Source organism: Phyllobates terribilis, unplaced genomic scaffold, assembly GCF_046119375.1.
Source record: "Phyllobates terribilis strain yellow unplaced genomic scaffold, ASM4611937v1 Scaffold_1__5_contigs__length_1240528914, whole genome shotgun sequence".
Lineage (NCBI taxonomy): Eukaryota > Metazoa > Chordata > Amphibia > Anura > Dendrobatidae > Phyllobates > Phyllobates terribilis.
This window is the reverse complement of record NW_027362761.1, coordinates 581,636,528-581,664,168: the sequence shown is the minus strand read 5'-3', so window position 1 is coordinate 581,664,168 and position 27,641 is coordinate 581,636,528. Positions and strand designations below refer to the sequence as shown.

At 45.4% G+C, this 27,641-nt stretch overlaps 1 long non-coding RNA gene across 1 annotated transcript in view; it reads right to left on the bottom strand.

The window, feature by feature from the left end:
• Nucleotides 1–22,687, bottom strand: part of LOC141169374 (uncharacterized) — a 48,751-nt gene extending 26,064 nt beyond the window's left edge. The window contains exons 1-2 of the long non-coding RNA XR_012252292.1: nucleotides 22,492–22,687; nucleotides 17,969–18,064 (exon numbers count right to left, since the gene is read on the bottom strand). This is a non-coding gene — a long non-coding RNA (uncharacterized lncRNA). The remainder of the gene's footprint in view (nucleotides 1–17,968; nucleotides 18,065–22,491) is intronic.
• Between the last annotated feature and the right edge of the window lie 4,954 nt (nucleotides 22,688–27,641).

Genomic DNA, 27,641 nt, shown 5'->3' with positions numbered 1-27,641 from the left:
CCCTACTCCAAGAATTGGAAGAACATCATAGAAGTAGGTGCAAGGTGTTCCGGAAAGTTCTCTTAACCCTTCTCACACCTGGTCACATAGTGCCGAGTGTAAGTCAATCTGCTGGTAAATCCAGAACAGCGGGAGAAGAAGAGAAGTCAAACAATTTACGTCTGCCCGCTGTTTATGTCCTCCTCCACCCCGCCGGCAATGCTTCTGAATGGTTATGACTCATATGGAAAGATTTGTTCCATAGACCCTCGTAGATGATGTGTGGAGCAGACCCCGGGAAAAAAAAGAAGCATAAAAACCCGAAAGCAGCTGAAACCAGCCACCGATTCCTAACATTTGCTGACTTGAGATGTTAAATGCCAGATGGTCATACATATTTCTCCAACAACTAAACTAAATGCATCGACTCCAAATCACAGGGCACACAATGCCAATAAGTCTCCGATCAGCCAATGTAAATATATCCTAGACTCTGCCCACGCTCCACACTAAGGAATATCGGATAGCATAACCGATTCATTAGAAGTATTAGCTATGCATTCAGCGCCTTCCCATTGGGATTATTGTGGGAAAATTCCAGAGCGGCCACAATCTGATATAATTTATCGGGAGCGTTCAGTACAAGAGCAGAGCAGCATGCAATGTTATTCTAGTCTGTTGAAACGCAGAGCATTATCAGCCTCGAAATGAAAGGGAGTCAAGAGAAAGTTCAGCCCAAAATGCCTCTATCATTTACACCCAATTTTTTTTACAGGACTTGGGAAATGAAGGTCACTGCAGCCTCTTTTACATGTATGATCATTGTCTACTTTATTAGAGACACCTGTCTTTTTATCCGGAGTTTCCCTCCATGAACCCAAACGACGGCAAAAAAATCAAACAGTTTTTTTATGGATCCCTGTTTGTTAGAATGGGAAAGTCGAGTGATCTGGTTACAGGGTCCAAGTCAGCCGAGGAAAGTATTTCACACACTGCCAGCCTTTTTCAGGTATAGTACGTATACAAAACATGGTGTGATCCAGAAAAAAACATCCAAAAAAGGGGAACCAGTAGACCAAAATAACTTATGCCCTAGGAGGGGGATGCGAAGAATCGTTCTCATGAAAGGATCAGTAGAGGATGTGAAGAGTCAGTCTGATGAAAAAGATCTGAATAGGATGTGAAGAATTGTTCTGATAATTGGATCAGAATTGGATGTGAAGAATCATTGTGATGAAACGTTTAGAGGAGGTTGTGGATAGTGATGAGCGAGTATGTTCGGTTAACCCTTTCGGCGAGTATGCTCGGGCGAGTACCGAGTATCTTCAGCGTACTCAATGATTTGTTTGAATCACTCCCGTGTGCATGATTTGCGACTGTTTGACAGCTTTAATACATGTGAGGAATGCGAAAGAAACAAGCTTTCCTCACAAGTATTAAAGCTGTCAAATCATGCACACGGGAGTAATTCAAACATATCACCGAGTACGCTGAAGATACTCGCTACTCGCCCGAGCATACTCGCCGAAAGGGTTAACCGAACATACTCGCTCATCACTAGTTGTGGAGAATAATCCTAATGAAAGCATTAGAGAAGGATGGGAAGAATCATTCTGATGAAAGAATCAGAGGAGGATGGGAAGAATCGTATGGTAAAAGGATCAGAGGAGGGAGTGAAAAATTATTTTGATGAAAGTATCAGAGGAGGATGTAAAGATTTGTTCTGATGAAAGGATCAGAGGAAGATGTGAAGAATCGTTCTGATGAAAGGTTTAGAGGAGGTTGTGAAGAATCATTCTAATGAAAGCGTCAGAGGAAGACGTGAACAATCATTTTGATGAACGAATCAGAGGAGGATGGGAAGAATCATACGGTGAAAGGATCAAACAATGATGTGAAAAATTATTTTGAGGAAAGTGTCAGAGGAGGATGTGAAGATTTGTTCTTACGGAAAGATCAGAGAAGGATGTGAAGAATTGTTTTGATGCAAGGATCAGAGGAAATGGTCAATAGAGGACATGAAGAATTGTTCTAATGAAAGAAACAATGGATGGTGAATTGTTGTAATGAAGGATCAAAGGAAGATGTGAAGAATCATTCTGATGAAGGGATCAGAGGAAGATATGAAGATTCATTCATAATTAGGAAAACTGCAGTCGTATATAACACTGGTGCATGTCCACTACTCATCATTCCTTATGAGAGGATGGGATGAATCGTTCTGATGAAAGAATTAAAGAGGATGGGAAAAATCGTTATCATGAAAGGAACAGAAAAGAATATGAAGAATTTTTCTGATGAATGGATCAGAGGAAAGAATCAAAAGAGGACATGAAGAATCGTTCTAATGAAAATACAAGTGGATGAAGAATTGCTCTAATGAACAGATCAAAGGAGGCTGTGAAGAATCATTCTGATGAACAAGCGGTTAAACAATCAATAAAACTGCAGCCGAATCTAACGCTGGTGTCCAACTAAGATGTCTACTACTCATCAGTAGTGTTGAGCCACCCCCGTAGTGTTCGAGTTCGGTTCGGTTCGTCGAACACCCGTGTGTTCGCCGAACTGTTCGTCGAACACCTTCGAACACCGTTAAAACCAATGGCAGGCAAACAAAAACACAAAGAAACACATAGAAAACACCTTCAAAGGTGTCCAAAAGCTGACAAACTGCTCAGAAGACACAACTAACACATGGAAAAGTGACAAGTACATATAGTCATGCGAAAAGAAAAGAGGTGGAGGAGTAAAAGGAGGGGGAGACACAGATATAGGCATGTCATGCCCTTCTAAAATCCAAAAAGTGAGAAGCCGAGACGGCCAGTCCGCTCCTGCCCGTGCCACCTCCGTGTTGCCGGGTTTGTGCCAGAGCCGCGGTGAACCCTGACGGCCAGCCCCCCTCTCCCAATACTGGTGCCTGTCCGCTGGTGGGTCGAGCGAGCCCCCCTGTGGTGGAGGCAGCTCTAAGCTTTTTAATTTAAATTGTCTCTCTAATTTGAATGAATACACTTTAAATCCATTTACAAGGATCTATTGGAGGGCAAGTCTCATGCCAGCAGCTGCGGTAATTCCAGCTCCAGTAGCGTCCACTAAAGCTGCTGCAGTTAAAAAGCTTTTATAAGGATCGAGCTCGGCTGTCCACCGCAAGGCATCCTACTGCCAGTCCCAGCCCCTATGCCTTGGGGTGCCTCCTGATGCTCTTCACTAAGTATCCCATGGTCCCAAAGCATTTCCTTTGAAAAAATTAAGTGTCTAAACTACAGGTGGTGTAGCTTGCTTAACAGCCGGGATAATCCGCTGACTAGCAGACACTGCTACTAGGCACAAAGTATTTCCTGGGCTAGATGCAGTTAAAAATTTGTAATTAGATACTCTCGTTGGATGCTGAGAAAGCATTCCATAGAGTCTCCTGGCACGCCATATATGATTCTCTTAAAGAGCTTGGGGTAGGGGTCTAGGGGACCCTTTTATAGCCAAAATCACGGCCCTGTATCGCAATACGTCACCTAGGCTGAAGATAAATGGAACTGTAGCACCCTGAGGGCTCGGTTGCTACAGACGTATTGCACCTCACCCAGAGGTGTGATATCTCACTCTCAGGTAAGGATGGAGTGTGGATCAGGACCCGACACCTGCATGCATTACACCACATTGCCGTGGGGCAGGGCGACCAATATGCCCCTGAGATGGGCACGACAGTCCCTGTCCCTGGCTGGAGTGGGGGGAGGGAACACTGAGGAAGGGGAACCCTGTAGTGCAGGAGCAGGGAGGAAGCAGTTCCTGGGTGCATTGAGAAGGGAGTATAAAAGGTGGGCACCATCTTAGTTCAGTGCAGAGAAGTCTGAGCAGAAGTGGCAGGGAGCAGGGGCTCTGCATGAGCTCTGCTCCGGAGGCGGGCCTAGTAACAGAGGCCCAGGCCTGCAAGAGGGAGAAGGAAGGAAGAGGAGCGGAGAAGGCTCCAGGAACGAGGAATGAAGGGATCCCAGGGGTGCGGATGGGCGAGTCGCCACCGCACGCCCGAATCCACCTGCGTGGAGGGGTCAGGCCAAAGGGGGAGACCGGTCCCCGAACTAGTGGAGGCAGGAAACGACCCTCAGCTAGAAACCGGAGGCTCTGACATTTTATGTGGCGCAGCCCCTTGCTCCACCCGCTAGGAAGGCACCACATAGGGTCAGGGAAACTGGCGCCAAGTTTACCAAGAGGAGGCCCGAGGCAGCCGGACAGAAGTGTTGGTAAGAAAGGCCAGACAAAGGACACACAAAGGGGGTCCTGTGAAGCGCTCCAAAGTTATCTGGGAGTTGTCTGAGCCCCTCACCTGGTGAGCACAGTACGACGTGGGCAGCCGTTACCTGCAGACGTGGTCTGGATAATAAGAACTGTGAGTAAAGGCCCTGAACTGCATCACTGACTCCGTGTCATTACTGCTGCTGCCCTGCACCATCACCCCCATCCTCCGCATACACTGCCCTGAGGCTATACTCCTCCCGTGGGGAGTTATGCTACGCTCTGCTGCACCCACAACACCAGCCTTAGCGGTCTGCCCTGTAGCGGCGGTTCACTCTGACCGCAATCCACGGGTGGCGTAGTCGGACATTTAAACATCAAAACCACATAAATAGTTCCGCCACTGGTTTGACCGCCCTGAGCCACGGAACCGGATCGCCGCCACGAAGACTACAACCACCAGCATCCACCAAAAAGGGTCCGGCTCCGGGTGTCCCAAGGCCCAGGGGGTGCGTCAGAACATTTTCATCACCTTTCACAATCACCAATGGGACAAGGCAGGGATGTCCTCTGTCCCCTCTCTTATACATCCTAGTGACGGAGCACCTGCTCTCATCAATTCGCCATAACCCCAATATTAGGTGGATTGAGGTGGGAGGCACCGAGTACAAGTGCTCTCTATTTGCTGATGATGTCCTAGTATATATCACTCAATCACATATATCCATCCCTGCTGTTATGGCTGAAATAGATCACTTTGTTACATGGTAAAATTTTAAAATCAATGCAGCGAAGTCTGAGGCCCTCGATGTCTCCCTCCCTAAATCCATATAGGATTCCATCCAGTCCAACTTTCCCTTTGCCTGGCCCTCACAGGGTATCAAATACTTAGGAATTCCTATTCATAGAGACCTCTCCCATCTATGTTATCTTAATTTTGGGCCCTTTATTGAACAACTCCATACAGACCACGGTTGGCAAGTTAGAACTGTAAGATTCACTACGTGAACCACTGGTGTTTTGTGGAAAAGCACATGTACACTGTGTTCCAAATTATTATGCAAAAAGTGTTTAGGAGTGATAAGGGAAGAATTTGTTTGTTTGTCAGTTAAACTCATTGATGGTGATGTGTGTCAGGGCTCTTTATATCACTGTAAGCAATTGCAGACACCTGTGCTAATTAGTTTGGCAGGTGTGTCCAATGAAAGGCAAGACTACTTAAGAAGGCTCTCTCACATTATTAAGCAGCCTACATTTTCTGCCAAAATGGGAAAGAAAAAGGATGTGTCGGCTGCTGAGAAGCAACAAATTGTGGAGTGTTTAGGTCAAGGCATGACTACAATCAACATTGTGCGATGATCAGGATGAAGTGTCTTGGCAATCAAGAAGTATGTAGCTGATTCACAGTACACACGTGTGCGTGCTGATAAGGGCAAATTGAGGACTCTTTCCTACAGGCAATTACGTCAGGTTGAAAGAGCAGCGGCAAAAAAGCCTTGTCATAGCAGCAGACAAGTTTTTGAAGCTGCTTGTGCCTCCAACGTCCCCCGAACAACAAGATGCAGGGTCCTTCAGAGGTTTGCAGCTGTGCATACGCCATCCTGTCGACCTCCTCTATCCACTTCACACAAGCAGAAACGGCTCCAGTGGGCCAAACATTACATGAAGACTGATTTCAAAACTGTTTTGTTCACGGATGAGTGCCGTGCAGCGCTCGATGGTCCAGATGAATGGAGTGGAGGATGGCTGGTTGATGGACACCCCACGCAAACACGGCTACAGCGCCAACAAGGAGGAGGTGGAGTAATGTTTTGGGCTGGAATCATGGGGAGAGAGATTGTCGGCCCCTTTAGGATCCCTGAAGGCGCTAAAGATGAACTCCATAATGTATGTGGATTTTCTCAAACAGCACTTCCTGCCATGGTTCAAGAAGAAGAACCGTGTATTTCACAGCAAGATCATTTTTCTGCATGATAATGCACCATCTCATGCTGCACATAAAACATCTGCATCTCTGGCTGATATGGGCATAAAAGGGGACAAACTTATGGTGTGACCCCCATGCTCCCCTGACCTCTACCCCATTCAGAACCTTTGGAGCATCATTAAAAGGAGTGTCTATGATGGCGGGAGGCAGTTCACATCTAAGCAACAGCTCTGGGAGGGTATTCTGTCCTCATGCAAAACAATTGAAGCAGAAACCATCCAAAACCTGACAAATTCAATGGACGAGAGAGTTCAGAAGCTCCTTTCGAACAAGGGGTCCTATGTGAAAATGTAACATCACCTAGAATAAAGTTTTGAGTTGAAAACTGTTTGATTTCAGTTTCTAACAAGCTGCTAATGCTTATAATTTCAAAAATGACCATTTTTTTGGTCTTTATTAAAATGAAAAGGTTGATCGAAAAGTTTGGGGGATCTAAGAGTGTGGCAACCCAGTAGTCATGATTACTTCGAATTCTGACAATATGAGGGTCATGCTGCAGGTAGTGCAGCAAGAAGGCACTTATGTGTCTTGCGCATCTCGGAGCCCCAAAATTATTTTCCGGGCTAGATGCAGCTAAAAATTATTTTTAATTTTAAATCTGGTGGAGCTTAGTATAGATGGCCTAATAGGATCAGTGCTGCACACTGCTACAAAGCCCAAATTATTTTCCAGCCAAGATACAGATAAACATGATTAGTAATTTGAAAGCTTAAAACGGTTGATAGGGTGATTTTAACCAATCATCAAGCTTTTACTCTCCCCAGGATGACACAGGGGTAGAAAAGTCGTTTCGGATCCATGATTTGTTCATCTTTATGAACGTGAGTCTGTCTACATTATCAGTGGAGAGCCGCGTGCGCTTATCTGTCAGCACACCACCAGCAGCGCTGAACACACGTTCAGACAGAACGCTGGCTGCGGGGCATGACAAGATCTCCAAGGCGTAAGTGGCTAGCTCCGGCCATTTATCCAGATTGGAAGCCCAAAAAGAGCAAGGGTCCAGTGACACAGTCGTGGCTTCAATGTTTACTTGGAGATACTCCTGTACCATCGTCTCTAGGCGTTGACTATGTGTCAGACTTCTTGTCTCCTGTGGCCTTGCAAAGGATGGGCTAAAAAAGTGGTGAAATGATTCCGCAAAATTGATGTTACCAGCAGATACTGTGGTTCTGTTACGGTTTGAGTGCTGAACACTTGACGGTCCCACGGTTGGCAAGTTGGAACTGTGAGATTCACTACGTGCACCACTGGTATTTTGTGGAAAAGCACATGTAAGATTCTGCAACAGTCTCTGCTGATACTCCTGCATGCGTGCATCCCTTTCTATGGCAGGAATAATTTCTGCAAATTTACTTTTGTACCGGGGATCTAACAGTGTGGCAACCCAGTAGTCAGGATTATTTCTAATTCTCACAATTCGAGGGTCATGTTGCAGGTAGTGCAGCAAGAAGGCACTCATGTGTGTTGCGCATCCAGGAGCACCAAGTCCCTGTTGTGTTGGTGGCGAGGTAACAATCATGCTTCCTTCCTCTGTCCTCTCCCCCCAACCTCGCACAACAGAAATGTGATCAAGGTCTCCCTCATCTGATGAGTCTTCCATCAGTTCGTCCTCCACTTCTTCCTGGGCTCCTGCACCTTCCTCACTAGTTTGGCTGCTACCATGCGCCCTGGTAAAATCATCTCCCCCACCCTCACATGCCTGCCGCCTTGGTGCTGCCGACCGTCTGGACCTTGCAGATGTTAGCCCTTCCGCATACAACTCCTCCTCCTCTACTTCCTCCACCTCCTCTTGTGCCACCACCTGACTCCGAATTCTGTTTAACATGTGCTCCAGCATGTAAATCACCGGAATAGTCATGCTGATAATGGCATCGTCAGCACTAAACATCTTCGTTGCCATTTCAAAACTGTGCAGAAGGGTGCATAGGTCCCTGATCTGAGACCACTCCTCCAGCGTGATTTGCCCCACCTCTGAATCTCGTTGGCCCAGGCTATACGTCAGAACGTATTGCACCAGGGCTTGTCGGTGCTGCCACAGTCGCTGCAACATGTGCAGAGTTGAATTCCACCGGGTAGGCACATCGCATTTTAGCCGGTGAAGTGGCAGGCCCAACGACTTCTGTAGAGATGTAAGTCGCTGAGCTGCGGGATGCGAACGGCGGAAGTGAGCACACAGCGACCGTGCCCTCTGCAGAAGGCCATCTAGTCTGGGATAGTGGGCTAAAAATTGCTGGACAACCAGGTTCAACACGTGAGCCATACAAGGCACGTGTGTGACATTGCCCCGGCGAAGGGCCGCACCCAGGTTTGCAGCATTGTCGCACACGGCCTTCCCTGGTTTCAGGTCCAGTGGAGACAACCATTCATGAAATTGGTTCTCCAGAGCTGACCACAACTCCTCAGCTGTGTGACTCACATTTCCCAGACATTTCAATGTAAAAACCGCCTGATGACGTTGAGCCCTACTGCCAGCATAGTAAGGAGGTGTGCAGGATCCCTTCTGCGCAGTTAGAAAGCTTGTGGCATGACCAGACAGGCTTTGGGTGCAGGTGGAAGACCGAGAGGAGGTTGAGGAGGCAGAAGCAGTGGAGGAACTTTGACATAAAGAGGATTGACGCACAACTCGTGGGGACGGCAAGACTTGGACAGCAGCCCCTTGTCCTGCTGTCACCATAGTTACCCAGTGCCCAGTCAGCGACATGTAACGCCCCTGTCCATGCCTACTCGTCCAAGTGTCTGTGGTGAAATGCACCCTGTCACACACAGAGTTTCTCAAAGAAGCGGTGATGTTGTGTGCGACATGCTGGTGGAGCGCAGGCACACCTTTCTTTGAGAAGTAGTGCCGACTGGGCATCTGGTACTGGGGCACTGCGACGGACATAAGGTCTCGAAAATCCTCTGTGTCCACCAGGCGGAAAGGCAGCATTTCTGTAGCCAAGAGCTTGCAGATGGTGAAATTCAACCTCTTAGCTTTCTCATGGCTAGGAGGAAATGGTCTTTTACTTGTCCACATCTGAGGGACCGAGGGCTGGCTATTGTGCTTAGACGGGGTTGATAAGGGTGTCCCCGGCAAACTGCCGGTCTGTGAGGAAGATGCAGGTGGACATGTTAGGTTGCCTTGATCCAAAGGTGGTGCTATCGATGTCGGACAGCGCTCAAGACCAGCTGGTGTTACCACCTCCAAAGAAAATGATGACCTGCCAATCACGCTGGCTGTTGCGGGTAAAGAGGTGGCAGGTCTGCGCCCCAAAACAGGTGTGACTGCTGTCCCCCCAGTCACAGAGGATGAAGAGGCCGCGGATGCACAAGATATGGCAGACGGTGGTTGGCCCGGCCGGCTAGGCCGCATTGTAGCACACTGAGCTTCCCACTGCAACTTATGCTTCATGTCCATGTGCCGGTTCATGCATGAAGTACTCAAACTATGTATTTTTTGGCCTCTACTTAGCTTTTGCTGACAAATGTTACAGATAACACGAGTTGGGTCATCTTTATCGATCTGAAAAAATGCCCAGGCTATGCAAGGCTTAGCACCCATGCGACCTGAAGAGCCACCACGACTTGTGGTGAGAGGCAGAGTTGTGTTTGAGGATGCAGTTGTTGACGTGCTTCCAGTACTACGTCTCTGTCCAGGAAGGCGCAACCTGACCTCGTCGTCACTAGCATCTTCCTCCACCTCCTCTGCTGACCTCATCTCTTGGCTGACTGTGGGTTGACAGTAAGTGGGATCTCCGACCTCATCATCATCACCCTGTGCGTTATCACACCCGTCGTCCTCAGAGCCAACCTGTTCCTGCCCTGACAAAAAACTAAAGTTGTCGCTCCAATCAGGTATTTGAGTCTTATCATCGTCTTCCTCATTGTCTCCACCAACAGGAGTTACAGTTTGGGAATGAGGGTCTACATTATGGTCAGAACCTTCTGCGTCTGGTCCTGGATCCGACTCATAAAGATTCTGGGCATCAGTGCAGATCATTTCCTCGTCTGGATTCACAGAAGCGCTGGAGTCGACCTCTGATTCCCAGGCTATAGTATGAGTAAACAGCTCTGCAGACTCAACCATCTGTTCTACCTCATACTCAGACGGGCAGCTGGAGATTTGGGAGCTGTGAGGAAGCAAGTGCGATTTGGGTGACACCTTTGAGGACTGGAGTATTTGTGATGTTGAAGTTGATGTGGAGGAGAGCCCACTTAAAGGAGCACTTGATATCCGTTGAAGCACCTGCTGTTTTTGTGCCTCATCTGGAATTTGTAGCGATTGGCGTGGCCGTAAGAAAGGGATCTTATCACATTGTCCGCTAAAAGAAGTAGACATTTTAGTTTGGCTGGAAGATGGTCTTTCTTCTGCAGATGTTACTGTTGCTTTAACACCTACCCCACGGACACAACCTTTTTTCCCCTTCCCAACACGCCTATTCCCCTTTCCACCAGCAGCAGGCCTTTTTCCACTCATTTTGGTGGTTAACTAATTCACAACTCTGGAGTTGTTTGCACAAAAAAACAATGGATGGTAACCGAGCAGAGCTGAGTGGCCAAACTGTGGTATTAGGCCAAAACTATTGGCTGGGTTAGATGCAGAAAAAAAATATTTTTAATTTGCAACCTGATGGAGGTCAGTATAGATGGACTAATAGACCAAGTCCCACACACCGCTAGAAGCCCAAATATTTTTTCAGAGCTAGATGCAGAAATTTTTTTTATTCAATTTGCAACCTGATGGAGGTCAGTATAGATGGACTAATAGACCAAGTCCCACACACTGCTAGAAGCCCAAATATTTTTTCAGAGCTAGATGCAGAAAAAAATTATATTCAATTTGCAACCTGCTGGAGGTCAGTATAGAAGGACTAATAGAACAAGTCCCACACACCGCTAGAAGCCCAAATATTTTTTCAGAGCTAAATGAAGAAAAAAATTATTTTTAATTTGCAACCTGATGGAGGTCAGTATAGATGGACTAATAGACCAAGTCCCACACACTGCTAGAAGCCCAAATTTTTTTTCAGAGCTAGATGCAGAAAAAAATTATTTTTAATTTGCAACCTGATGGAGGTCAGTATAGATGGACTAATAGACCAAGTCCCACACACCGCTAGAAGCCCAAATATTTTTTCAGAGCTAGATGCAGAAATTTTTTTTATTCAATTTGCAACCTGATGGAGGTCAGTATAGATGGACTAATAGACCAAGTCCCACACACTGCTAGAAGCCCAAATATTTTTTCAGAGCTAGATGCAGAAAAAAATTATATTCAATTTGCAACCTGCTGGAGGTCAGTATAGAAGGACTAATAGAACAAGTCCCACACACCGCTAGAAGCCCAAATATTTTTTCAGAGCTAAATGAAGAAAAAAATTATTTTTAATTTGCAACCTGATGGAGGTCAGTATAGATGGACTAATAGACCAAGTCCCACACACTGCTAGAAGCCCAAATTTTTTTTCAGAGCTAGATGCAGAAAAAAATTATTTTTAATTTGCAACCTGATGGAGGTCAGTATAGATGGACTAATAGACCAAGTCCCACACACCGCTAGAAGCCCAAATATTTTTTCAGAGCTAGATGCAGAAATTTTTTTTATTCAATTTGCAACCTGATGGAGGTCAGTATAGATGGACTAATAGACCAAGTCCCACACACTGCTAGAAGCCCAAATATTTTTTCAGAGCTAGATGCAGAAAAAAATTATTTTTAATTTGCAACCTGATGGAGGTCAGTATAGATGGACTAATAGACCAAGTCCCACACACTGCTAGAAGCCCAAATATTTTTTCAGAGCTAGATGCAGAAAAAAATTATATTCAGTTTGCAACCTGATGGAGGTCAGTATAGATGGACTAATAGAATGATGCTATGCCCAAAAGATTTTACTTCACTAGGTGCAGTAAAAAAATTGGTATTCTATACACAGGTGGTATATCTTGCAACACAGATAGGCTACTCCACTGACTAACACACTCTGCAATAGGCCAAAAAGGATTAGCTTTGCTAGATTCAGCCAAATGCTGTGAAAAAAACTTGCACAGCACTGGCACAGACCTGCCTGGCAAAAACTGATAGGAACTGATGTAACCTAGTCCTGAAAAGGACTCCAATTACAATTAGTCTTTACTCCCACAATCTATCTATTTAAGAGCACAGACCTGCCTGATAAAAGTCGTAGGAAATGCTGTAACCTAGTCCTTAAAAGGACTGCAATCACAACTATTCCCTACTCCCAAGCTATCTGTATATTTGTGCGAAAATTGGCTTGAAATTAACAAGGTATAGCGCACACAGCAACAGCGGTGCCGTCTAACACGCAGCTGCAGCAGTGAGAAAATGGTGGCGACGGGGAAAATGGCTTGGTCTTATAGGGCAAGGACATGTGACATACACTGCCAATCACACATGCCCTTGCTTGTGTGAAAAAAAGCACTTCGCTCCGTGTGTGCGCTGCTGATAGGCTGACAGATTGCACCTCCCCACTGCAAATGCGGGAAAGAGAAAAAAAAATGGAGATCTTCATTATTCCTGCAGAGATCCATCCCCTGCCCCTCCCCCCACCCCGCTGTACACTCAAACTGCGTATTAACATTAATTTTCATCATTACTGAGAAAAAATCCAGTTATGATTTTGGTGCACGAACAGTTATCGAACATAACCTCGAACAGCCGAATTTTTCTCAAATTGTTCGTGTTCGCCGAACGGCTCGAACACCGCCCAAAACAGCTCGAATTTGAGATTGGCTTACAGTTCGAGTAGAACAACGCTCATCTCTACTCATCAGTCCTGTCAAAGATGGACTATAACAGAACACCAGTTGTTTGGAGCATGTCAGTACTTCTGGAGCTATCCTGTCTGCACTTGTATGGAGCGGACTCAGAAGCTGAGCCTGCACCATATCCAGCAGACGCCAGCTGTGTACCACAGTCAGAATCTGCCTGTAACAGCAGGAACTTTCTTTGATCTCTGGTGTTAAACCATCAGCGACATATAAATGACATGATTGGCTGTGCAGGGCTGCCAGCTCCCATCGGCTTCCCGTGACAAGATAGCGGGGTGCTCATGGGTCGCCATTGCAGCCTGCTGAAGTCATCCCTTGTATGAAATAAAGAAGTGGAATGTACTACAAAATCCCCTGTAACCGGAGTCACAATAGACCGGCAGACATACATAATAATTTCCCTAGAATACAATCACCCAACAGAAGCGGCCACCTACCTGGACACCAGGGGCAAAAACAAAAAGGGTGGGCTAGTGCTTTACTGGGAGGGCTAGTGCTAGAAAGTAAGAATTCAGACCTCCACCCCGTTAGTAGTGTCTGATCTAATTTATATATTGCTTTTTTTACATACTTGTTGCAAACAATTGCTTTTCCAGGTCTTTGGTTATGAAGCCTTATTAAATGCATAATATTTTGTCCTTTCATTCTACAGGAAAACCCACCATAGTCTAATTTATTTTTTTTTTTACCACTTTTGTGGTCAATGATTGGCTGCAGCGGTCATGCTCTATTTCTGGGCAGTGGTATGGACATGACTTGTGTCCCATCTTCAATACAAGACTGGAAGGAGAAAGGGAAGTATCGGACAGGAATCAGGAAGATACAAGGTGCATCTAGGACAGGTGAGCATAATATTTTAGTGTTTTTTAATCTCTTCCCAAAATTTTTGAGTATGACTGAATTTATTTGGAATTAATCAAATCTGCTGGTTGATTAGAGCGAATCTGTTTGTTGATTAGAGCGAATCTGCCTGGTGATTAGAGCAAATCTGTCTGTTGATTAGAGCAGATCTGTTAGTTGATTAGAGCGAATCTGCATGGTGATTAGAGCGAATCTGCCTGGTGATTAGAGCAAATCTGTTTGTTGACTAGAGCGAATCTGCCTGGTGATTAGAGCGAATCTACCTGGTGATTAGAGCGAATCTGCCTGATGATTAGAGTGAATCTGCCCGGTGATTAGAGAAAATCTGTTTGTTGATTAGAGCGTATCTGCATGGTAATTAGAGCAAATCTGCCCGGTGATTAGAGTGAATCTGTTTGTTGATTAGAGCGAATCTGCCCAGCGATTACAGAGAATCTGTTTGTTGATTAGAACGAATCTGACCGGTGATTAGAGTTAATCTGACCTGTGATTAGAGTGTATCTGCCCGTTGATTAGAGCGAATGTGCCCAGTGATTAGAGCGAATCTGCCTGGTGATTAGAGCAAATCTGTTTGTTGACTAGAGCGAATCTGCCCGGTGACTAGAGCGACTTTGCCTAGTGATTAGAGCGAATCTGCCTGGTGATTAGTGTGAATCTGACCGGTGATTAGAGCGAATCTGTTTGTTGATTAGAGCGTATCTGCGTGGTGATTAGAGCAAATCTGCACTGTGATTAGAGCGAATCTGTTTCTTAATTGGGGCGAATCTGCTCGGTGATTAAAGTGAATCTGTTTATTGATTAGAGCGAATCTGCCTGGTGATTAGAGCGAATCTACCTGGTGATTAGAGCGAATCTGCCTGATGATTAGAGTGAATCTGCCCGGTGATTAGAGAAAATCTGTTTGTTGATTAGAGCGTATCTGCATGGTAATTAGAGCAAATCTGCCCGGTGATTAGAGTGAATCTGTTTGTTGATTAGAGCGAATCTGCCCAGCGATTACAGAGAATCTGTTTGTTGATTAGAACGAATCTGACCGGTGATTAGAGTTAATCTGACCTGTGATTAGAGTGTATCTGCCCGTTGATTAGAGCGAATGTGCCCAGTGATTAGAGCGAATCTGCCTGGTGATTAGAGCAAATCTGTTTGTTGACTAGAGCGAATCTGCCCGGTGACTAGAGCGACTTTGCCTAGTGATTAGAGCGAATCTGCCTGGTGATTAGTGTGAATCTGACCGGTGATTAGAGCGAATCTGTTTGTTGATTAGAGCGTATCTGCGTGGTGATTAGAGCAAATCTGCACTGTGATTAGAGCGAATCTGTTTCTTAATTGGGGCGAATCTGCTCGGTGATTAAAGTGAATCTGTTTATTGATTAGAGCGAATCTGCCTGGTGATTAAAACAAATCTGTTTATTGATTAGAGCGAATCTGTCTGGTGATTAGATTGAATCTGCCCGTTGGTTAGAGCAAATCTGTCCCAAATAAAATTTCAGTTGATTGACTCTTCTCCAACTTGGACCCATGGATTCTGCACAACCGCAACTCAACAAGCCATATTCACAACCCCAAGGCTGACAATCCTCTCCATGACATCCATAGGATACATGTAAATTTGTGATATCGCAATGGACTGTCTCACATGAGAATATTGGCTCTGCTACTTTATACAGTAGATATCTATTGGTACTGTTATATAGCAGCAAGAAACATATTGTACGGCTATGAGAGCCATGTCGGACATGCATGAGGACATATAACTAGGAGGGTCCCTGCAGCGCTCAGGTATCTTTATGCTTGTTGTGTAAGCAGAAGCCGCTATGTGATGTTCAGAGAAGCTTTTCCTGGAAATCTTGATGCTTCCCCGGGGAACTGAGACAGATGGCTTAGGAGGACTGAATATGGAGATGAGCGGTGCATATGGGGACTGATGTGCCGCTCTCCCGACTGTCAGGCTCTTCTATAATAATCCATCACAAGGTCTATTTTGAGAAATAAGTGGAAGAAACTGAAGAAAGTGTTTTCAGCCCATTGGACCGAAATGCTGAACTTCTAGGATCCAGGGCCGTAACTACAATCGGGGCAGCCGGGGCACTGCCCCGGGGCCCCAACTACCCAAGGGGCCCCAAACTGATGGTAAAAATTAATTTTTTACCATCAGTTTGGGGCCCCTTGGGTGGTTGGGACCCACTATGAAGTTTTGCCCCGGGGCCCCGAAGTTTATCGTTACGGCACTGCTAGGATCCAACGAGAAATCTGCAACGGGGTCTGTAACAGTTATCATATGGGGGCAGAGGGACACTGTTACCTCTGCCGCATTTATACCTGCGCCCCTTTATGTACCGCTCCTTACCAAGTACCGTAGATTGTAATGCATTAACGTGCACTGGGCTATGTGGAAAGAGCTCTTTTTTGAGGTGATCAAAAATGACAACTCGTCTAGTGGAAACCGCTTCATGGAACTCTCCTTTGTTGGGAAGTGTTTTGGAAAAGTTTATTTTTTTCACTGAAAGTTTATTTTTTTGCAGCATTTTGATTGGACACTGCCTAGTTTAGAGCAGGTTCCACCAGGAGCTGACGCAAAGAAGTGACACACACTTTCTTTTTTTCCTCCGCTAGGTGTTTGAAGCAGAAAAAAAAAGTGCTCAAAAGGCAATAGAAGTTAATAGGAAGAAATTTTCAGGTGTTTTTTGAGCGATTTTTCACGAGTTTTCTTTTAAGTGAACCAACTTCAAAAAAACTTAGAGCGATCAACACCAAGCTACAAGGAGGGCTGCCGCAGCTATGATAAAGGCACAACTGGTATAAATGCACATTCATTAACTCAAAGCATTTATTTTGGGATAAAAATAATTTTTCAATTGAGTTGCATGGTAAATTTGCCACTGTTTGGCTTTAACAGGCTACTTATTTCCCGGCTGCAGAATGAGTTACCTGAGAATCCATCAGTAAGCTCGTTCTGATTGGAGTTTGTAATTATTTTTACTATCTTGTTTGGACTCAGAACAAGGGCTCATGCACGCAACCATATAAATCGGATGAGTGCTATCCATGGTTTTGAGGGATAGCATGCATACCCATGTTATTCTATGGGGCGTTGCACCTGTCTGATTTTTACCTTGGACGGCATGATCCAAGGAAAAAAAAACGCAGCATGTATGATCTGCCTAACCAAAAGTACATGCATTAGCAAAAAAATTACCAAAAAGTGTCCATATCCTTTATAAACTTGGATGCTCTGTACACTGGTATCAAGTTTAATAGAAAAAGGAAGAGCATTTCATAGAGGAGGTGCAGCACAGGAGAAGTGTATGAGATGTGAGATGAGAAGACGGTTTCCATGGGTGAAGACAGTGTTTGGTGCGTAGCAGATAGGAGTGGTTAGAGAAGATGCATAGACAGGTTCAGGATTACTAGGGGTGCTGAAGAGAGGTAAAAAGTTTCCCCACCTATCTCGAGAGAAGTTGGGTGACCAGTGGAAATAATTGGAATGGTTAGTAATATAAATTAGTGTGGTGATTATGTATAACCACGCAACTGCTATGGGTCCTTGGGATGGAAGGGGCCCGGTAGAGGTGGATCTAATGCTTTTTGCTGCTGTGTAGCAAGAACCTGTGCAGAACTCCACTTGTTTTTCAAGTTATCATATTCAGTAGCATTCACGTCGTTCTTATTTTTAGATCCCAGTAACTACAACTCCCATGGGTGAAAGTTAATGAGAACCTGCAGATTCCCTCTATTTGTTCATTATAGAGTAAAACGTTTAGTCATGTATCTCGGGAGAAGTTGGGTGACCAGTGGAGAGAATTGGATTGGTTAGTAAAAAAAATAGTGTGGTGCCCGTGTATATTTGATTAGCAAGGTCGTCCATGACATAGAAGATGACCATGCGGTTGTGGATGATCTAATACTTTTTGCTACTATGTGGCAAGAACCTGTGCAGAACTCCCCTCATTTTTCATGTTATCATATTCAGTAGCAATTTACCTTGCTCTTATTTTTAGTTCTCAGTAACTACAAATCCCATGGGTGAAAGTTAATGAGAACCTGCAGATTCCCTGTATTAGTTCATTATAAATGCATCTTTGGCAATTAGAAAGAAAATGTAAATTCCACATTAGCATAAACCATCATCTTGCTGCTCTGGTACACAGACCTTTTGCTGTGCTTAATGGGACTGTGGGACCATCTTTAGGGTCCTCGTGAAATCTGCAAGCCAGTTGAGTCACATTCCCATGCCGGGATCCTGGTCCTAATAGAAAACATGAGGTTAATAAATGAAAGGTCAGATCCATACAGGAATCCCATTAGTTATATCACAGCTTAATTGCAGAACTTTAATGTGCAGAATTGTAAATGTATTAAGGTACACTGATCACTCACATACTATACTTTGTTTTCTTGTATCTTTAAGTAGCCTATACACATTAACATCACCCAGTCCTCCTGTATTATCCTAAAATCTAGTGTACATAGGGTCTCCTAACTGTCAGCTGTGAACGCCCAATGTAAAATGCGGAAACGGGACACAATTTGGCTATAAATTATTGGTTGGGGGTCTTAGTTAGAGGTCTGGAAACTGAATTTATTAAGGGCATGAATTTATTAAGGGATATGAATTTTTTGGTCTTGCCATGTAGACTTGGGATGGTTGAATATTGGCAAAAATCTTTAGGCAGCAAATTCTGCAGTCATCAGGAGAAGTCGTCATAACAGTCTGACTGGACGGAGATGAATGATTTGTTAAGATAATATAGAAGTCTTATTTAGGCCTGAATTAATTTGGGGTCTGATCTGGGATCTGTACTTATTTAGGGTTCTGGTCGGGGGTTTGTATGTTTTTAGGGGGTCTTCTTTTAGGGCTGCATTTACTAAGAATCTGAATTCATTTGTGTAGCTTTAGAGGCTGCTCTTATCAGGAGAAGCAATCATATTGTTCTGGGCTGGATGGAGAAGAAAAAATAATATCTACAATTAGGGAGGATATGACCTGAGCCTCACTGGATGTACTTGATAATTTTGACTGTTTTGAGACAGGAAAAATCCACTGCCAGAGCTCTCCTTTCCAAGGAAACAAAGGATTGGGCCTGCAATGATGCATCTGTGGCGCCCCTGAGGGTTCAGTCGCCACAGAGGTACTACAACTGGTGGTGCCTTACTCTCAGGAAAGGAAGGCGTGCAGCCTGGGACCCTAACACCTGCATCCAACACTACACTGCTCCAGGCCGGCAGGAAGGGCAAGATGCGCTGTGTTCTGCTGAGCCCTGTCCCTGGCTGGAGTGGGGGGAACCAGAGTGAGGGGGAACCAAGTAGTGGGTGTGGGTGGAGGAAGGAGTTTAGGGGAGCGTTTGTTAGGAGTATAAAAAGGGGATCCATCTTAGTTAGGGGGGGAGTGTACAGTAAGGAAGAGAGAGTTCTGAGTCTAGTGAGAGGAGCAGAGTCTCTTCAGGAGCTCTGCTCCAGAGTGGGCCTAGTAAGATGAGACCCAGCAGAGGAGAGAAGAAAAGGGGAGCAAAGGAGGAAGGCTCCGGTAACTGAAGGTGTCCCAGGAGTACAGAAGGAGCAGGAAGCCACCCGTACACCCTAATCTGCCAAGTGTCAGAGGGACCAGGCCGCAAGAAGGGAACCGGTCCCTGGGCTAGTCGTGTCACTTCAAGTCTCGTCTAGGAAACCGGAGGCTTCTGACCTTTACGGTGCAGTTGCCATACTTACATTCGAGTAGCCAAGAAAGGTAGCCATGTAGGATCAAGGAATTCCAGGTGACCCTGAAGGATCCGAGGACTCAGTTTGTGAGGCGCAGGGCAGGAGGGAGAGACCCAGCGCGGAAAGTCGGCTGAGGAAAGGAACATATGGAAGGGGGTCCCGATAAGTACTCTCGAATTGCCAGAGGGACTTCTGAACCTTTGCTTGGTGAACGCAGCGCGACGCGGGAAGCGGTAACCTGTGCAGTGTAACCTGAGGAACTTGTCAACTGTGAGTAAAATCAGAGGACTGCACTTCACTGTCTCTGTCGGTTATTGCCGCTGCCCCATCATCCCTCCTACACTACAACGCCCTGCATCCCTTCCATCAACCCTGCCCCAGGGGCCCGCTCAGCCTGTGGGGAGCAGAAACATCCCAGCTGCCATCCCATCACCCCCCGGAGGTCTGCAGCAGAGCTGGTAACCATTACCAGAAACCACAGGTGGCGTCACGAGACAAACTGTTAACAAAACCCCTTTTAAAGAGTGACCCCAGAGGACGGGCCCGGGAGCCGACTGCTGTGATGTCCTACAAAGAAGGTAAAGGCCCGGGTACCGAGTCTCCCCCATATATCCCCCTGGGCGAGTCACATCCCCTTCTAGGTCAGTACGAGGTTAGGATCCATGACCACTGCTCATTTGCAGCACTAACACATCCCAATATTTATACAAAGAAAAACTTCAGAATTGTAGGCTGATAAACTCCATCTTGGTTCCTAATCACAAATTAGAACCTTTATTGAGAAAGTCGCTCTGAGGAGCCAGCTCATGCATTCTTGGGGCTATAGAAGCTTCATCATCTTACATATTGGACCTAATGATCTGGAAGGGGCAGATAGGCTCTTGCCACCTGTTTTAACAAACTATTGAATATCTTCACTTGTTTAGCTCTGGTTCCTGGCCTATACACATATATGTACACGTCTGCTTGTTTTTTTTAATCTATTTTTGCTCTTTGAGTGTTAGTTTTAAATATATCTATTAAAAATACATTTTTTAAGGTTTGTTTCTTAGTGTTTTTCATCTGAAGTGCACAATAACCGGCCCAATAGCGAAAGCAGCCGTGATCTCGTCCATCAATCGTCAGTCAATTTCGGAATTGTTCAGACGATTGGAGGCAGGAGAGTGCTGGTTCATAACAAATTGGTGGCAGTGGTGGGATATCTACAAGACCCCTGGTTGTTCCCTGACAGCCCCTATTAAAAATGATACATTATTTTGTAGAGATCCATTGTGCCTTTCATGAGAAATCTAGAAGAAGAAGCCATATCCAAATATGGCTAGAAGTGCATTGTAAGAAACCACTCAAGTCTGCTCCCAACCTAAACTGCCGATGGCTTCTATGCTAAATTGTTCATTTCTGGAACATCAGATCTCTACAAAAAAAAAGTATAATTTTTTTTTATTGGGAGACAAGCTCCTATATAGCCATACCACTACTTCCACTTCCAGTAGTGACACAGTGGGTTCACGTTCTTCTCCAGAGACCTGGCCACAGACCTATCCAAGATCATAAATATTTTTGGAAGAATGGCACCACAGGGGCACTAGTAATCATTGTATTCGGACATTTTGGTTTGCTTTGTTTTTACTTTTTCTCTTCTCTTTACTTCTTTATTTCTTATCCTTCCAGTTCTTTCTCACAATGTTCTTATTCCTGACCTTGTTTTATTGTTATGTGGATTTCACGATTCGCTTTGATTGCACAGCTTGTCGTATTTGACTGAAAGATATATAATATGCACCGCTCTTCTTTATGTCACGTTTTCAGTATACCAATATTCAACTCAACATTCATGTGTTTTGTGGTCATAAATCAGACTCGGGGTGGCTATAGAAGCATATTTTCAAAAAGATTGTTAGGAGAAGTCATCATATTGGTCTGGGCTGGATGGAGAATAAAAGAGGATGTCTATCATAGATAAGGTCACCTGTGAGTCACTGGATGTTATTCTTGTGTATTATGCTTGAGAGGGGAGAGAAAAAGACCACTACAATACTCCTCATTTACATGGAAACAATGAAACATTATCTATTCTTCCAATGATATCTGCCTTCAGGGAGGATAGAGACACTACAAAATATTTAATCCCATAGAAATCATCCAGTTTCCTGGCTACAGAACTATCCATACATAATCATAAATATCCTTTTTGGGACAATTATACCCTAAGGATCACTAATAATTACATTCAGACATTTTGGTTTGCTTAGTTTCTACTTTTTCTCTTCTCTTAGCTTCTTTCTTTCTTATCCTTCCAGTTCTTTCTGACAATGTTCTTACTTCTGACCTTGTTTTATTGTTAGAAGGTTTTATTTATTCGCCATGATTGCACAAGTTGCCGCATTTGACTGAAAGATATATAATATGTAACGCTCTTCTTTATATTGTGTTTTCAGTATTCCAATATTCAGTTCACCTTTCATGTGTTTTGTGGTCATAAATAAGACTTGGGATGGCTATGGAAGCATATTGGTAAAACATGTCAGGAGAAGTCATCATATTGCTCTGGGCTGGATCGAGAAGAAAAGAGGATGTCTACAATCATAGAGAAGGTCACATGTGAGTCATTGGATTTACTTGTGTATTTTAATTGTGGGGAGAGGTAAAAAAAAGCCACTGCCAAACTCCTCTTTTATGTGAAAACTAAGGATCGGGCAGGTTAAAATCCAACATTACCTACCCATCCTCCCTGTAATATCCAGCATCAGGGAGAATAGAGACACAATGTTACATAATCCTGTTAAAATAATTAAACTTTCTGACTTCAGAACTATTTATTCACAATCCTAAATATCCATTTTGGAACGATAACATCCTATGTATCACTAGTAATTACATCCAGACAGGATAGTTTGCTTAGTTTCTGCTTTTTCTCTCTTTACTTCTTTATGTCTTATCCTTCTGGTTCATTCTTACAATTTTCTTACTTCTCACCTTATTATGCAGATTTCTTTATTTCCCATGATTGCACAGCTTGTCGTATTTGACTTATGGAATCGAAACATATTGAATATGCATGGCTCTTTTTTATATCATGTTTTCTGTATTCCGATAGTTCATGTATTATCATGTTTTCTTTCCTTTTCGATAAACTGTCTCGTTCTCTCTCTCACAGCGGGAAGTCACAGCAGTATCTTTGAGGAAGAAAAAAAACAATGGTAAATAAACATTACAAGAAAATCAAGGAAGAAGAATTCTGAGGCTTAAAAGGGTAATATAAGATTACAAAAACAAGGCTGCTCTCTTCCAAAAACAGCAAAATGCCCATCCTCAGGCCGTTTGTGGTGCTGCTTGTTAAAAAAAAAAAAAAACAGAGTAGACGAATCTTTTGCAAGAAACTGTCATGTCTGACATTTTTAGCACAAAGGCACAAATTTTGGGATTCCATAAGGGATGCGAGATCGATAAGACCCATTTTCTTGGCACAAAAATGTTGGAAAATTTTTGTCGCAGCGCAAACTTTTTTTTTCTTCGTTTTTTGGCATTTTTACATGAGTCCCAGTCAGCTCCACACGTTCCTAGAAAAGGATCGTCGCTAAGCCTACTCAAAAAATTCATCATAATTTACGTGACATAAATGTGTTAAAATCCCTCACTCCAACCAGTCAAAGAACCGTGGATCTCCAGAGGGCGCCCTGTCCCCTCCATTATTTACCAGGCACAGCGCCATACTCCATAAAGTGTCTGTGCCTGGTATTGCCACTCACTGAGTCTCTGCCCCAATTGTATATTGTGCCTTGGTGCCAAAGTACTTCTGGTGCTCACTCTTCCTCACCAGACCCAATATTAGACATTAACTCATGACTGGGTGCGGTTACACAGGTGAGCAGTGTCAGTCACTGACATTGGCAGTTGCTCCCTCCCCGCACGGAATTGTATTTGCATCTTTCAGATGTTAATACAACTGATGGAAGTGTCGCCCGGGACAGGAGCTGTAATCAGCTCCTTGCTTTGCCAGGAACTCCATCAAAATGTAGGCTACTTCCGCCCTGCACCCTGTTGCAGACGGCACATGCAGGGGACGTCGGCCAGCGCAGTGACGTCACTGCATGGTGCCATCCAGCGCCCACTTCTGTACCAGATAGAAGAGGAGATGGAGGCTGTCCTGGACAGGGAGCCTGAATTAGGTGAATATTAGATGAATGGGGGACACCACAAGAGGGGCTGTGAGGGATATCATATCTGGGCTGTGGGGACATCATATTGTATGGAAGACTGTGGTGCACATTACACCTGGGCTGTAGGGACATTATATTATCGTGGGAGCTGTGGAGGGCATCATATTTTTTATGGGGCCGGGGAAGACGTTATAATGGGGCCAGTGGAGACATCATACTGTAAAGGGGGCTGTGGTGACCATATTATATAGGGGGCTGTAGGGGACATACTGTGGTCTGTGGTCACCATACTTTATTGGGAAAGCAAAAGTAGGTGGACTTCAAGTGCGCTGCTAATTCAAGAACGAATCATAGAAAAAGTTAATTAAAGGTGGTTTATTTGTCAAAGCGCTTCAGAGTCAAATCTGACTCCTTCTGACTCGCCCCCTGGGCCTTGGGGCACTCGAGACCGGACTTCAGGGCAATGCTGGGAGTAGTAGTGGCGACCCGGTCCCGTGGCTCAGGGTGGTCAGACCAGTGGCAGCCTTTTATATGTTTTAGGTAATGTCCGACTACGCCACCCGTGGATTGCGGTCAGGGAGGACCGCCGTTGCAAGGCAGACCGCTGAGGCTGGTGTTGGGGATGCAGCGGGGAATAGTACAACTCCCCACGGGAGGAGTGTAGCCTCAGAGCAATGTAATAGGATGCTGGGGGTGATGGTGCAGGCGCAGCAGTAACCACACAGAGTCCAATAATGCAGTCCAGGGTCTTTTACTGATCTTATCACAGACCCACCAGGAGTACAGGGTAGGAATGGACCTGGGTGTCTGAGGGCATTCAGGCGATCTCCGCTGGTCAGGGTGAGTGGGTAGGCCTACCGTACTCTCTCTGCCCTTGCTGACTATCCCCCTTTTCGTGGTGTAATAGCCCACGTCCCTGAGCTTGCCGTGTACTACGCCTGTATGGCTTGCGACTCGGGCCTTAGGTACCTGTAGCTTCTCTGTGCTGTACTGGTCCCTCTGTGTGGCGGAGCCTCCAGGCTTCTTGGCCAAGGGACCTGGAATCCCTTGCGGGTTGGTTATCTGCGGCAGGGCTTGCAACCCTGACAGCCTCGGACCCCAGTGTCCGGTTGTGTAGTCTCTCTCTGCCAGGACCGGCTCTCGTCGCCTCTGTCCCTGGCTTTCTGTTCCTCCTTTGCCTCCTGGACTCCTCAGCTGCGGCTGACCTGTCCCTCTCTTCTGGGAACCCTTCTGGATGCTTCAGAAGTGGGTCCTGGTCTCTCTAACCCTGCCCTCAGTACCAGTTTTTATAGGGGCAGCCTGCTCCCCCTACTGGCCTGGGACAGGAGATGCTGCATGCAAATGGTCCATGACCAAAGAACCTCCTTCCTGCTCTCAGACACAGCCTTACAAGTTTGTGGCATCCAGGCCTGGGGTGACACACTTCCTCAGGACAATCACATGTGGTATGATGGGGGCTATCATACTGGGTCTGTGGAGGACACCATACTATGTAATTGGGGGCTTTGATGGACATCATATTTTATGGATGGCTGTGGTGACTATCATATTGTGTAGTGGGACAGTGTGAGGAATAGAGTGAATGTTTCAATATTCGGTTCGGATTACAATCGTCAAATTTGCAACATTCGCCTATTTATTCGTCGAACATTACCAAACGCCATTGGATTCAATGGGGGGGCAAAAAGAAAAGCATACAAAACACCTTCAAACGGGCCCAAAAACTGCCCAAACACATCAAATTAGGGGCAGACACCAGGAAAGTGGCATCAATTGACCCAGAGTACAAGTACTATAATTATTATTATTTATTATTATAGCGATATTTATTCTGTGGCACGTTACATGTGAAAAGGGGTCACCGACTGGTACAGGAGGAGAGAGGACCCTGCCCGCGAGGGTGCACAAACAATCTACAAGGGATGGGTGAGGATACAGTAGGTGAGGGTAGAGCTGGTCGTGCAGCGGTATGTTGGAGCGGTGGTTACTGCAGATTGCACGCTTGTCAGAAGAAGTGAGTTTTCTACTTCCTCTTCAAGGTTTCCACGGTAGGCGAGAGTCTGATGTGTTGGGGTACAGAGTTACACAGTAGGAGAGATGCACGGGAGAAATCTTGTATGCGATTGTGGCAAGAAGAGATAGGATGGGAGGTTGGAGGATGGGAGGTTGCGTGCAGGTAAGTACAGGGAGACTAGGGCACACATGTATGGAGGAGACAGGTTTTGCAGTAGTTGAGGTGGGAGATGATGAGGTCGTGCACTGGTGTTTTGGCAGATTCATGATTGAGGAATGTGCGGATACCGGAGATATTTTGGAGTTGGAGTCGGAAGCAAGTTTAAAGGGCTTGGATCTGACGTTTGAAGGACAGATCAGAGTGAGCAGCCATTGACTTTGTTGAATGGGTTAGTTGGGGGGGGTGAACGACATGGTGGAAAGATGATGAATTCAGTTTTATCCATGTTAAGTTTTACAAATCTAGCAGAGAAGAAAGATTAAATAGCAGACATACATTGTGGGATTCTGGCTAGTAAGGAGGTGATATCAGGTTCAGAGAGGTAGATCTGTGTGTCGTCAGGATAGAGGTGATACTGAAAACCGTGAGACTGTGCAAGCTGTCCCAGGCTGAAGATGTAGATGGAGAAGAGCAGGGGTTTGAATCTTGGGGAACACCAACACATAGGGGGTGAGATGAGGAGTTGGTGTGTGAGTGGGAGATACTGAATGTCCAGTCGGTTAGATATGAAGAGATCCAAGATATGGTCAAGTCAGTGATGCCGAGACAGCGGTATGTTTTGTAGATGAGGGCCAGAAAGAACATGTGCTCCAGTAGATGACAAGCGCTGCATCAAGTGGCCTCTGCTCCTCCTCCTCCACCTTAACATCACACACAGTACAGTCCTCAGAGGTGGTATCCCAATTACCCTTGTCTCCGCCCGCGTCACAACTTTCCAACCGCCCAACTGACTGTGGGGAACCACAGATGGGGGAGTCTGCAGAGCTGTTCACACATTGTATTTCGGGGCATCAGAGGTCTGATCCAAAGCTTCACAGACTCAAGAAGAATTTTTTTCAGTTGATCCGGGGCTGGACAAAGTAGGGTCCGAGCAGAATCCAAACCCTCGTCACCAGATGTTAATCCCTGGGGGTGGGCATGGATGGGTTGGAGAACGAAATAAATACACACCAGAACATGGAGAACTAAACTAATATACAACAGGGGTTTGAAAACTAAACTACTAAACTGCTAGGGGTGGAGAACTAAACTACTACACACCAGGGGGTGGAGAACTAAACCACTGGACACCAGAAGATGGAGAACCAAACTAATAGACAACAGGTGTTGGAAAACTAAACTACTAAACAGCTAGGGTTGGAGAACTAAACTAATACACACCAGCGGATGGAGAACTAAACCACTAGACACCAAGGTGTCACTAGACAGCAAGTGTTTTAATCCCCAAGGCTTGATGGACAGACCTCTGTATCTAACACTACCTCCAGTGCTTCTGCCTCCTCCACCTCCTCTAGGGCCTCCACCTGTGCCTTCAACCTCTGCCTTAATGAGACACAGGTTTCAAAAGTGCAGATATAATCCCCCTCACTTCCGTACTGCGCAGCCAGGGCTCACCGCAATCAGGCAGTGTTAAAATTAATATGCCTTGGAGATCACAATAATACAGCTGAAGAGTTGTGGACAGCTCTCCAGGCCGAGTTTGAGCAATGGCTGTCTGCACTGAATCTGGAGCCAGGGAAGGCCGTGTGCCATAACGGTGCAAACCTGGTGGTGGCCCTATGCCAGGGCAACCTCACACATGTGCCTTGCATGGCTCGCATCCTCAACCTGATGGTTCAGAAATTTCTCCGCCACTATTCCGGCCTGGATGCGCTGCTGCAGTAACCACGGTCTCTGTGTGCTCACTTGAAACTATAAAAATGAGCCGGATCTTTAGTATAAAGACCAGACTA